The sequence below is a fragment of the Phyllostomus discolor genome, chromosome 1 (genome assembly GCF_004126475.2).
Source record: "Phyllostomus discolor isolate MPI-MPIP mPhyDis1 chromosome 1, mPhyDis1.pri.v3, whole genome shotgun sequence".
NCBI lineage: Eukaryota > Metazoa > Chordata > Mammalia > Chiroptera > Phyllostomidae > Phyllostomus > Phyllostomus discolor.
This window is the reverse complement of record NC_040903.2, coordinates 54,134,773-54,147,085: the sequence shown is the minus strand read 5'-3', so window position 1 is coordinate 54,147,085 and position 12,313 is coordinate 54,134,773. Positions and strand designations below refer to the sequence as shown.

Sequence of the window (12,313 nt, the reverse complement as noted above, 5' to 3'; positions counted from 1 at the left end):
TGCTAAAACATTTCATCTTAAACATTCTTATTGTAAGATATCTTAGAAAGCTTTATATATTTTAATGGTCTTTGTTGATAAATATTTGTTAACACAGTATTTTCAGGGGCTACTGAAGTATATCATAGAGCCATTTGTCCTTACAGTTCTCAGTACATATTGTTGCTTTGAGATTTTGTAAATAGTGCTTCTGTTTTCAAAGCTTGATATTAATTTATATGGGTACCAGCATGCAGAGAAGGGTATCAGAGTAAAGTAAGAGAAAGAGGTTTCTTACAGGCTTGAAGAGCACTTCAGTGAGGAAAGTATTGGGACTTTGTGATATCAGTTAGTGCCTACCTTCTGCCCCAAGAGCCCACCCCCTTATGCCCTAGCCTTTTTTTTTTTTTAAAGGCGTGATACTTGGCAGTGTTCCGTAGTTATTGAAAGAAACATAAGCTTAGATTTTGGAGCTAGACAAACACTGATGAGGATTATAACTGGATCATTCAATAGCTATGGAATCTTAGGCCAGTTCACAACTATAAAGTGGGTATATTATACCTATTTCCCAGGTTTGTGAGTGAGGATTAAAAATAGTGGATCCTAAATCAAGGTATTTTAACATGTATTGGATTGGCCAAAAAGTCCATTACTTTTTTTCTCTCTGATGACTTTAGTACTTAGTTGTCTTTAACATCATTTGAAATAATTTTGTTAGATTGTATTGTGACAGCTGTCATATCTGCATGCATTTTTTAAAAACTTAATGAAATTGGTGAATTTTTGTGCAGCCATTTTAATATTTAAGATGGAAAAATATGCAACATTTTTGGTATATAGTATACTGACATTGGTATGCTTTATTATTTCAAGAAAGGTAAAACTGCAACTGAAACACAAAAAAGATTTGTGCAGTATATGGAGAAGGTACTGTGACTGAGTGAAGGTGTCAAAAGTGGTTTGCAAAGTTATTTGGTACTCTTGACATTTTGCCCAAATAATTCTCTGCTGAGGGGGCTGTCTTATGCATTGGAAGATGTTTAACAGCACCCTTGGCCTCTACCCACTGGAAGCCAATAGCAGGAGATAGTGACATACTCAAAATATCAAAATCAATCAAGTTATTGCTGAAAATAAAAAAAATGCCTTTTATTTTATAGGAAAAACTAAACAGACTTTTTGGCCAACGCAATAGTTTCCTTTCTTTATGTTTTAAGATAAGTGACCCACTTAACTTAGAAATTACATTTGCCTATTTTATCTCGATACTGTAAGGATTAGTGAGCCTTGGCTGGTGTGGCTGAGTGGATTGAGTGCTGGTCTGCAAACCAAAGGGTTGCTGGTTCAATTCCAAGTCAAGGCACATTCCTGGGTTGCGGGCCCCAGTTGGGGATGCATACGAGGCAAGCACACATTGATGTTTCTCTCCCTGTCTCCTTCCTTTTCCCTCTCTCTAAAAATAAAAAAATAAAATCTTTTAAAAAAGTATTACTGAGTCAATTATCCTTAAAATACAGTAGTTTTTAAAGATCTTTATTCAGAAATGGTTTATGACAAGATGTTTTGATTAATTTGATCATATGAATAAAATATGGTGGAATATTTTTAAAGACTGAAAAAATACAAATTCAGATGCAAGAAAAATATTTTTAATAAAATGTGAAAAACATCTTTTTTCATTCAATAACACTAAATTGTGTGGAAATGTTTTATTAGTATTTCCAAAGAGTTTGTAAGCCAATATTGCAAAGGTAAATGTTAACCTCTATACCCATGTATACAATTAATAAAAAAATAACAGAGTTCTCCAGGCCATTTTGCATTTACTAGTGCTACAGCAGTTATATACCCTATTGCAGTGAGCTTCAGTAATCTGAAATAATATTCATAGGCACTCTGGTAAATCACATTTACTATATGAAATTTTGTAATTGTTCTTAGCTTTTATGTAATTCATTTGCGGATCTGATTATAGGATATTGTTTGTTTAATAAGTACACTAAATACACATCTAGTGCCATTAGGCTTTGATGGTACCAGAGAGAAAAAACAAAACAGCATGGCCTTCAAGGAACTGTCTCACAGTGATATGAACTACTTGATTGAGAAGAGTCACACATAATATAATGGAATTCTACAAAAATTACCTATTAAAAACTTTACAAAAAGGACAGAGGGATGGGGAAGTGGGGTGGAGGCAGGGTATAAATGAAAATCAAAGATACAATTTAAAATTTTCTTATGTTTAAGAATAATGATATGAAATTTAAAGGTAAGCCCATTCCAACAAAGCAAGGATTCTTACTCCTAAAGGGAATAAATGAGCTTTGTTTATTATTGAGATTTGTTGACAGGTACTTGATGTGTTTATTTGTATTTCATATAGTAAAGCTTTATTGTTGATCTGTTGAACAAGCTGAATTTGTGAATATTTTACATTGTAAACTATTAAAATACATTTGTATGCCCTATTAAATATAAGGAACATAATCTTTAAACTCTAGATTATTATCATTTAGAGGCATTCCAGGTGTTAAACTGTTTTGCCTTTTTTTAACACATTGTATGCGGGAAATGTATTTATACGTTTTACATTGACTGGTAGTAGAGCTCGCGATAAAAACAACCTGCAAACAATGTGTTAACTTCCTCAGTAATGCCTTTAAGGCCTTTTGATATATCATAAAGAAAAAATTGTGAGCTGTTTGGCTCCAACAAAGAGAACTGATTGACTTGAAGATGTTTGTACTTTCCCACTTCCAAACCTTTGCTCAAATTGCTGTCTACCTTTGCTACTGCAGATTTAATCCTCATTCTCTACTCTGAGATCTCTAAGATCACCCTCAAGCCCACTTTTGACAGCTTCTACTGTCTACCAACTCCGTCTTCCTGAATTAAGAGGGAAAATAGAAAGTCACCAGAGGGGGGAAAAACAGGCTTAAAACTTAAATCATCTGATCTATTTTGCTTCTCACAGCCAGTTGATTAAAATAATCCTTTAGATTCTTCTCCCTGTCATTTTCAAAGCTAGGGTTAGACTTTTATAACATACCCCATTTTGCACACCATTACCAAAACAGTCTTTCTGAAGCACTAATTAGGTTTTTGAGCAGTGAGAGAGAGAGTGATGATCCTTTCCAGGTTGCAGAATGTGTACTGTGCAGTATATGTACTATTCTGAAATGCTTATTGTGCTCCATGCTTCTGCTTACACTATTATCTTTGACCTGAAATGCAGTTTTTCTTTACCTATAAAAATGTGGGTTATTATAAGGTCTAGCATAGATCTTTTTCTCTTTTTGAAGTCTTGTCTATCAACCCTAACTAAAATCCCTTCTCTGAGCTTCCACTTCATCTTACTCATTAACCTGGAACAAGACTTCTGTGATACTTAGAAGATGGTGAGCAGGTTACTTTTGCTAGTAAGGTTACAATAGAATTTTATGTCTTGAGCTTCTAGACTTCTCCTTAGCAAAGCATAACAGACGTAATCAGTGTGCAAATATTTGATAATTGGTTTACTCACATGAATTTTTTATAAAATTGCTTGCTACTGTCTATCTAAAAAATGAATTAAGTATGTGAGCTTCTTTAACGGTTGAACCCAGGACCTCTAGTACTTCTGAGTTTCTAACTACTCTTCAGTATGTAGTTGGGTCATTGGAAAATAACTGTTGGCATTGGGGTTGGGTCGTGTGTGTTTTGGAGAAGGAAGCAAATCTAATATTGGACTTTTAAAACAGTAGCCTTTTCTGTTTTAAGGTATTATGTTTCTTGCATTACATTCATAGGGTTGTGCTAGGACAAGCATAGTTAATTCCCATCTGTTTAATATAGTATTTAAAACTTTGGTATGACATTGAATTATACTCACTGGGAGTGTGGCCTAGGACCCTGCATTTTGATTAAGCCTCACTTGAGTTGCTTATGAGGTTGATGGTTTTGGTGGTAATGTTAATAATGGTGGTAATGCTAATAGTGATGGTGATATTCTTCTTTTGAAGGCCTATATGTGCCTGGTACACTGTCCTAGGCAGTTTACAGCTATTAACTTACCCAATGGTCATAGCAAGCCTATGTGATAAGATGTGGTTACCTTCATTTTTCAGATGGAGAAAGTAAGGCAGAGATAAATTAAATAACTTGTTCCCAAAATAACTCTCATAAACATTGTAAAAATGCATGACAAGAGTAAGACATATTTCTTTGGTTGATTTAAAAAAAAAAAACCACTTTCTAAAGGATTGCTATGACAAATGTGAGTGGTAATAAATAGGCTGGTTCATATATACTATATATTGGCATATCAATATGGTTAATTCTGGACAGACTACCTCAACAACTAGACCTAAATATACTCTATATTCCTTTTGGGAAGATAGTCACAGTTCTAGGTGAAAAAGTAAGCACATGTAAGCTTAGCACATTGGGGAAAATGTTAAATTATTACAATTTCTAATAAACTTGTGATTTTAAGATAACTGCCCTTGTCTTAATGTATGCATACATACATATTTATACATATATGTTTACTATATATGTATATAAGCATATATATTATATTGTGATATTACTTTGTGACCAAATGGAATATAAGTGAAATTCCTTAACCATATTTTTTTGCTGTACTAGCATAAAATAAATATTGAGCATTACATGATAAATGTTTTATTCTATTTTCAATGATGAATGGTATGAATATTTCATGCCCTTTGGCTCATAGAATGGACAGACAGTAGGGGGCTGGGGAATGTGTAGTGGTTGTGGTGGTGGTAGTGTAGAACAAATTTGTTTAGTGTCATTCACTGCCTGTTCAAAAGAGGTTTGGTGAATGATTTTAGGTGTTGCTAATGAGTACTCTGACTTTTGAGACCAGTAGACCTAAAAAGTACATTACATTTTGTCAGAATCATTACTGAACAGACAATGAAGTATAAATTGAGTTAGTGGCCAGCTTGTATCCTTACCACTAAATCTAAGCAGTGTTTCAACTATTTCTTTATGTATTTCCTATTTACAAATTATCTGAATTTCTCTTGCTGCCCATTTATATATAGTTGTGTTGGGTTATATATCACCTGAAGCAGTCAAGCTAAAACTTTTTATTTCTTATACTATCCATGTGGAATGCTTAAATTGCTAGAGAATCTTAAAACTGGATAAAATAGAATACTAGGAAATGCAAGAAAAATAGATCTGATGCCATGGAAAATTCTAGGACATTTCTTTTCTATAGAAGGTTTTGATAAAATTTTATATAATCATCAACTTACATTTTTAGTCCATAAGAAGAGCTTGACATAAGACCAAATGCCTGCCTTAAAGCTTATAAAGAAGGAGGTATCGAGTTTAACTTAACGTACACATTTCTTTCCCTACATTATGAATTGGTTCTCTGCATTTTCTAGGGCTGATGATCTGAGAGTGTGAGATTAGAATGGAGCTTAAAAAGTTGAAATACTTTCCAATAAAATCATGCCTCTTTCTGAGGCATAACTATTTATTTCCTTGGTTATAGCTACAGAAGCATTTGTTCTTAAGTGGTCTTGATTTTGCTGCTGGCTTGCTTAGTGATTTGGGTAAAGAATGCCCTGTTACTGGATCTGTTTCTTCATTAATAAAATTGGAGATAGTATTACATTCTAAAACTCTCATAAGTGGATCAATATATTTAAGATTATATTCAAACACATAAACACATTGGCAAGTCATTTGCTGCTCATCATTGCTAGAATGTGAAACTAGTTTTGTTGTGTAGGTGCATTATAGGTAATCCTGTTCACACCAAGAGAATCATTCTGTGCTTTTTGATACAATATTTTGTTAATCTGATAGTGGTTTTTCAGGATTATGCCTTGTATTAAAAATTAAATTACTGTTATGATGATTGGAATCATTAGGATGAGTAACATGGACAAATCTAGAATTACTTTTCTCTTATACTGAGAAGTATTCATGCTCCTCTATAGTTTTATTTGTCTAAGGGATTTATCTTTGATTTTTTTTATCTTTTTCCAGAGTGAAGACATAAATACTTTAAAAATGCTTCTAGATATAAAGTCTTACCAGATCAGTCCCACATACGTCAAATACAGTATGTTCAGTTTAAGCTGTCCCAGTGCCCTTGTTTCTTTCTTGGAAATCCAACCAACCATTCATGTCTTTGTGAGATGTTCTCCCTCGCCCATATTGCATGTTGTTTTAGGTTATAAACTCTTTGGGGAAAAGTTTAACTTTTCCTTTGTATCTCATAGTACCCAGGATAGAACTCTTTTAATCTCTAAATAGTTTGTAAATGTTAGTGATATTGAGGATTTTGGATTCAAATTATTGGAGAGATTGGAATAAGTCCTTTTCTGAGATATCACACTGTTGGGGTCAGTGTGATTAACTCAAAGACGTGGTAGTTTTGTTAAGCTCTAGGCTTTGTTCCGAAATAAGTTTCCCTTGATTTAACCATAAGTTGATTATTCATCTTATATTCTTTCTCATATAATACTGTGATAGCAGGTTATTGATATGGTAAAGTCTGTCACAGTATACAAGTACATGTGAGTAGACAGGCATGTGTATGTATACAAGTACTCCTGTGTATGTATGAAAGAGAGAATGGGCACACAGAATGTATGAGAATTTGGGGTACATGTTATGTTTAGCATTTTAATTTGAGTCTTACATAATTATTTATGTGTATTTAATATTACAGCTATTATAGTTGAGATTCTGAACAACAGTTTTTAATCAGTTGCAAACATGGTAACTTAGGAAAACAAGGACATGTTTTCCTTCCCCTTCATGATTTCATTTTAGCTTTACTCTGTTGTATATTTGCCAAAGGCTTAAATTGTCAAAGATAAATAATTATTGAAATGGATGAACTTATAGCTAGGAAGAAATTATATTGAGGCTCTAAGGTATATCTTAACATTTGGGGAAAAATTACTACTCATAGTATTTTAGAAGCATCAAAGCAGACTATAAAACTCAACTGTCATAAAGCCTAATGGCCAAAAGCCATAGATAATTGACAAGCTTTACAAAGATTAGCAATAAATAATAATTAAGAGAGAAAGAGCCTAAATAGGTGCAGAAAAGGAGTTGAGCTGCTTTTGCATTACATTTAGAAGTTCATAATCATAAATTTTGTCACAGCACAAAAAATTATCTTTGCAGGAAGGGCATGTCTCTTCAGTATAACCTTGAACTCTGATAGTATGTGCTACTACTAGTAGTTGATGATTCCATACATATTTTATGAATAGAGATGATACTGTCAAAGTGTATCCAAATATTACTGTTAGTTTTAAGTTAATATTTGACAATTTAAATTTGTGACTCTATAATTGATAGACACATCATTGAATAAATGCCATCTTTATCATGTGTTAATTTTGGCTACAGAATAATGAAGTCAACTTTTTTTGGAAGCTTCAATCAAAGTTTACTTAAAACTGTTCTCTGCCGTCCATCCCACCTCCCACTCCCACAGTCAGTTCCCACACTGTTGTCCATGTCTGTGGATGGAGAAGAGCAAAGGGGGAAAGACTGGGACAACTGTAATAGAATAACAATAAAAAATGACTTAAACTGTTCTCTGAAGATATTAGAACTTTAGAGGGCTTTTGCTTGTTTGGTTTGGTTTTATTTTATCCTAGCATTTCTTCTTAAGTATAATTTTATGACTGCTTTAAAAGAGGTAAATCAAAATCATTTACTTTATTTTGTATTTAGAGTCATTGCTCATTGTCAGTTGGTGGATGTGGAAACAACTTAATAAAGTTTGGGTAATTTAGTTTCAGTTTAAATTCTCAACTGGCAATTGGCCGAAAACTCTCATCTGAAGAAGTGAGCACCCAAATATCATTTTGTGATTTGGCTACTGTCTGCTTGACGTATAGCAAGGCCCTATCAAGAAAAACTAATGGAGTGACTAACTATGAAAAGAAAATCAATGGTAAGAGTTTTCACTTAAATTATGTGTGTGTGTGTGTGTGTGTGTGTGTATAAAGCATACCAATTTATTATATTTGAATTAAAATTTTAGAACTTTTAAAATTTAGGACATAATTAAGGCCAAATGTTCTAATTTATATGTCTGTAACGTACATTTGTAATATATGCAAGGAATGGTTTTATAGATAAGAGATTTTATATGCTTGATGTTGGTAGAAAAGAGTAATAAAATGTAAAAAATCAATTATACAGTTCATGTCTAGTTTAAGAATTTCATTTCATTGTCACTCTACTATAGTTACTTATCTTTCAAAATAGCATATTATGAATATTGCTTTAGTAAAAGTTAATTCCTGAAAAATTTATATCAAACTGAATTTATCTGTTAGTTGTATAGATGCATCTTACTTAAAGTAAGTGTCATAAATTTTGCAGTAAAGTAGCCTGTTGATTTCTGTTTTGTTTTTTACTTCCACTATAAAATTATTGCTAGAGGTGGAAAGAAAGTATATCATATAATAATACCACTTAGTTTAATATTAGCTTTTAAAAATGTATTATTGCTACTATACTCTGTGGAAAATATTAAATTTTTAAGATTAAATATTTATATACCCAAAATAAAGTGGAATAGATATTCATTATATAGGACCATATCAGATTTCAGTGGTAAAATCAGACAACTCGCCTCTGCCTTATGCATGTTTGTAGTGATGAAATAAATTTGGCTATATTTTTATATGCTTCAAGTGACCTTAAACTTAATATTTATTCTCATTGTATTTTGTTTCTGTTTATCCCTTTATTTAGACACTGGTGTCCTATCAGATCCCTGAGTAGCTAACTTTGGACAGGAGTAGAAATAGTAGAGTATAAATACTGAAATTTGTGATAACTGGATAATGGATGATGAAGGTCAAATACTGGGTTCGCCAAAAATTTCATTTGTTTTTTTCTGTAAGATGGCGCTAGGAGCTTTTGGTTATCTTTAACTTCATTCAAAACAATTTTGTTAGATTGTATTGTGATGGTTGTCATATCAGCATGCATTAAAAAAGTCTTATCAAAATTGGTAAAATTTTGTGCAGCCATTTTAATATTGAAGATGGAAGAAAATAAGCAACATTTTGGCATAGTATGCTTTATTTCAAAAAAGATAAAAATGCAACTGAAACAAAAGAAAAGATTTGTGCACTATACGGAGAAAGTGCTGTGACTTACTGAAGATGTCAAAAGGAATTTGCAAGGCTTCATGCTGGAGATTTCTCACTGGAGATGCTCTACAGTAGGGTAGACCAGTTGAAGTTGATAGTGATAAAATCAAGAGACTTAATTGAGAACAACCAAAATTATACCATGCTGGAGATAACCAACATACAACATCCAAATCAGTGAAGTTATTGCTAATAATGAAAAATTTGATGTCTGTTGTATGGAAAAAGCCATACAGACTTTTTGGCCAACCCAATATTAGTAATAGATTATGATTCTGTTGTCAGAATTATAATTTTTGAGAATGAGATAGTTTGAGTAATTTTTCTTGCTCTATTAGAGATGTCTAAGTGATGTTAATAGAATATGACTATGTCCTTAACTGTTTTCTAGAGCTTAATAACAAACACATCAGGAATCACATATGTGACTAGTACCTAGCATAACATCCGTTACCCTGTCAGCATTGAAATGTTGACAATGAACTCAATATTCTAGATGGCAACATCTGTTCCTCAACCATCTATCTAGTAGTTCAAATTTTTATAGATTACCTGCTGTTTACTATCCATTCAGTTTGGTACTGAAGGTGAAATGGTTTAATTAAAACCAGATATTTCCTAATTGTTCCTGAACTTAGAGTGTAGATAAAATAATCAATACACAAATGTAAAATTACAACTAGAACTAATACTATGGAAAGGTATAAGTTAGTATGAGTGTAGAAGCAATACAATTGGTGTGTAAATAAAGCATAGAATTCACACATTTATTTCTTAAAATGAAATGATAATTTGGAATTTTTTTGGATTTACAGAGTTTATAATTCTGTTAAATGATTACTTTCTAAGTAAGGCATGCTGAAGGACTAAATTCTAACTATGAAGAAATAAAAATTTTTGTTACTATTCTGTTTTCTTAGATTTCTTACAACAAAGCCTTGTCAACATAGCATTCTATGTGATGTGAGAATTTCATTTATGGAAGGGAATTCTTATAGGATCCTTTTAAACATTTCAGGATAAGACTAATTTTTCAACTGAATTTAAGTTAATTAAAGTATGTTAACGATAAAATAACTGCTGTTATCTTTTTAGCAACTATATTCCATTCTAGTATCAAGCCAGTACAGGGATTTATTTATCAGTCATATTAAGTCATTTAGTTGTTACATGCAGACATTTTTTTAATGGCAGTATGATTTCATTAATCAATTCTCATCCTTGAAAGAAAATGTAAAAAATATATATGTTTTAAATTTTTTTTATTTATTGATTTTAGAGAGAGAGAGTGGGAGGGAGAAAGAGACAGAGAAGCATCAGCCTGTTGTTCCACTTATTCATCCATTGGTTGCTTCTTGTATGTGCCCTGATTGGAGATCAAACCCACAACCTTGGTGTATCAGGACAATGCTCTAACCAACTGAGCTTCCCAGCCAGGGCTTAAAATGTATGTTTTTTAAATAAGTTTATTCTTATATATACCTATTTAACACTTTAAAATAAAATGGTAGAGCATTTGGATGCCTAAGTGTTTAGTGTTTTTCTGTAGGACACAGAGATTCTTGTCTAAGGTAGAGATACTGTGAAGTTTGAAAAATAATGAAGTTACTTTTTTATGTTGTATCTGTCAGCACTGTCACTGAAAACTAGGTTTTCTTTATTATCTGAATAAACAAAATGAATCAAAGCATACAATCTAGTATGACACTAAAATCAGAAAAGCTTGTCTATAATAAGAATGACCTTTCCCTAATTTACTACTAAAATATGTAAATTATTTAAATATTAAATAAATATGAATTTTTTTAAAATGGCAAAAATCCAAATTAAGTACACTGTTAACTTTTTCCTTAAAATTATTTTGAATTTATTCTCTGCAGAGACTTCTAAATTTATTTTCTGACTGTACCCTAAAGGAAGTCGTCAACCTCACTTTGAAGTATTCTGATTTGAAGATCTAAGCTCAAATATCTAGGCAGTTACACTTGTCAGGGCTGAAAGAAAGATGTCCTTCCGATATCTCCCAGAAGGAGTGCAGTGCCCATACCATTGTTTCTATAACAGCTCTTTTTGGTTCTGTTCTGTTAGCTTTCATTGGTCCATGATGTCAGGTAGAGAATTGGGCATTTAGCCACTTAAAGATATTTAAAACACATAAATATGTAAACATCACAGATGGAAAAGTAATACATAGTATTTCTTTTACTGAAAGGAATGAAAAAGAACTTTTGTGTATAAGCATACTAAGGTTTACCAATAGTCATCAGTTTTTAACTATAAAACTTCTCAGTTTCCAAGTATGAAAGGCAAGGACCTGCATTCAAGATTGCTTTATCCAGCAAAGCTTTCATTTAGAATGGAAGGGCAGATAAAGTGCTTCTCAGATAAGGTCAAATTAAAGGAGTTCGTCATCACCAAGCCCTTATTTTATGAAATGTTAAAGGGACTTATCTAAGAAAAGAAGATAAAAAAAAAACATGTATAGTAAAAGGACAGCAAACTCACAATTATTAACAACCACACCTAAAACAAAGCCAAAAGAAACTAAGCAAACAACTAGAATAGGAACAGAACCACAGAAAGGGAGATCACATGAGGGTTAGCAACAGGGGAGCAGGAGGAGGAGAGAAGAGGAAAAGGTACAGAGAATAAGTAGCATAGATGGTAGGTAGAAAATAGACAGGGGGAGGGCAAGAATAGTATGGGAAATGTAGAAGTTGAAGAACTTATGACACATGGACATGAACTAAAGGGGGGGAATGTGGGTGGGAGAGGGTGTACAGGGTGGAGGGGAGTGAAGGGGGGAAATGGGACAACTGTAATAGCATAATCAATAAAATATATTTAAAAAAAAAGAAGAAGAGAACCTAAAAAAAAAACTCAGTATAGCAAACAATACAACATCTGATTGGGTTAATATATATTGTAATATAATGGCTTCTGTCAGAATAATTGGTAAGTAATACTTGTATGAAATTGCAAATTTGAGAAAGGAAAATTTTAATGAGTTATTGTTGATAGTTGTGGGAAGTAAAAGAATATTTTAAATTCAGTGTAAAGAAGCTTTTAAATGCAGAAGATAGAATGGATTGCCTTCCAGGATTCAGTAGGCATTGGGGCATAGTCACAAATAAGACTAATGTGATAGCTATAGTCTGTAAAGG

General features: G+C 32.4%; 1 protein-coding gene across 3 annotated transcripts in view; it reads left to right on the top strand.

Annotated features, from left to right (window-relative positions):
* ZEB1 (zinc finger E-box binding homeobox 1) overlaps positions 1-12,313 on the top strand; it is a 188,479-nt gene that overhangs the window by 41,338 nt on the left and 134,828 nt on the right. Inside the window, exon 2 of one of the 3 annotated variants that reach the window (XM_036022625.1) lies at positions 7,776-7,936. The exons of the other annotated variants lie outside the window; for them this stretch is intronic. The gene's annotated coding sequence lies outside the window, so the exon portion shown is untranslated. The remainder of the gene's footprint in view (positions 1-7,775; positions 7,937-12,313) is intronic. 3 annotated transcript variants of the gene reach the window in all.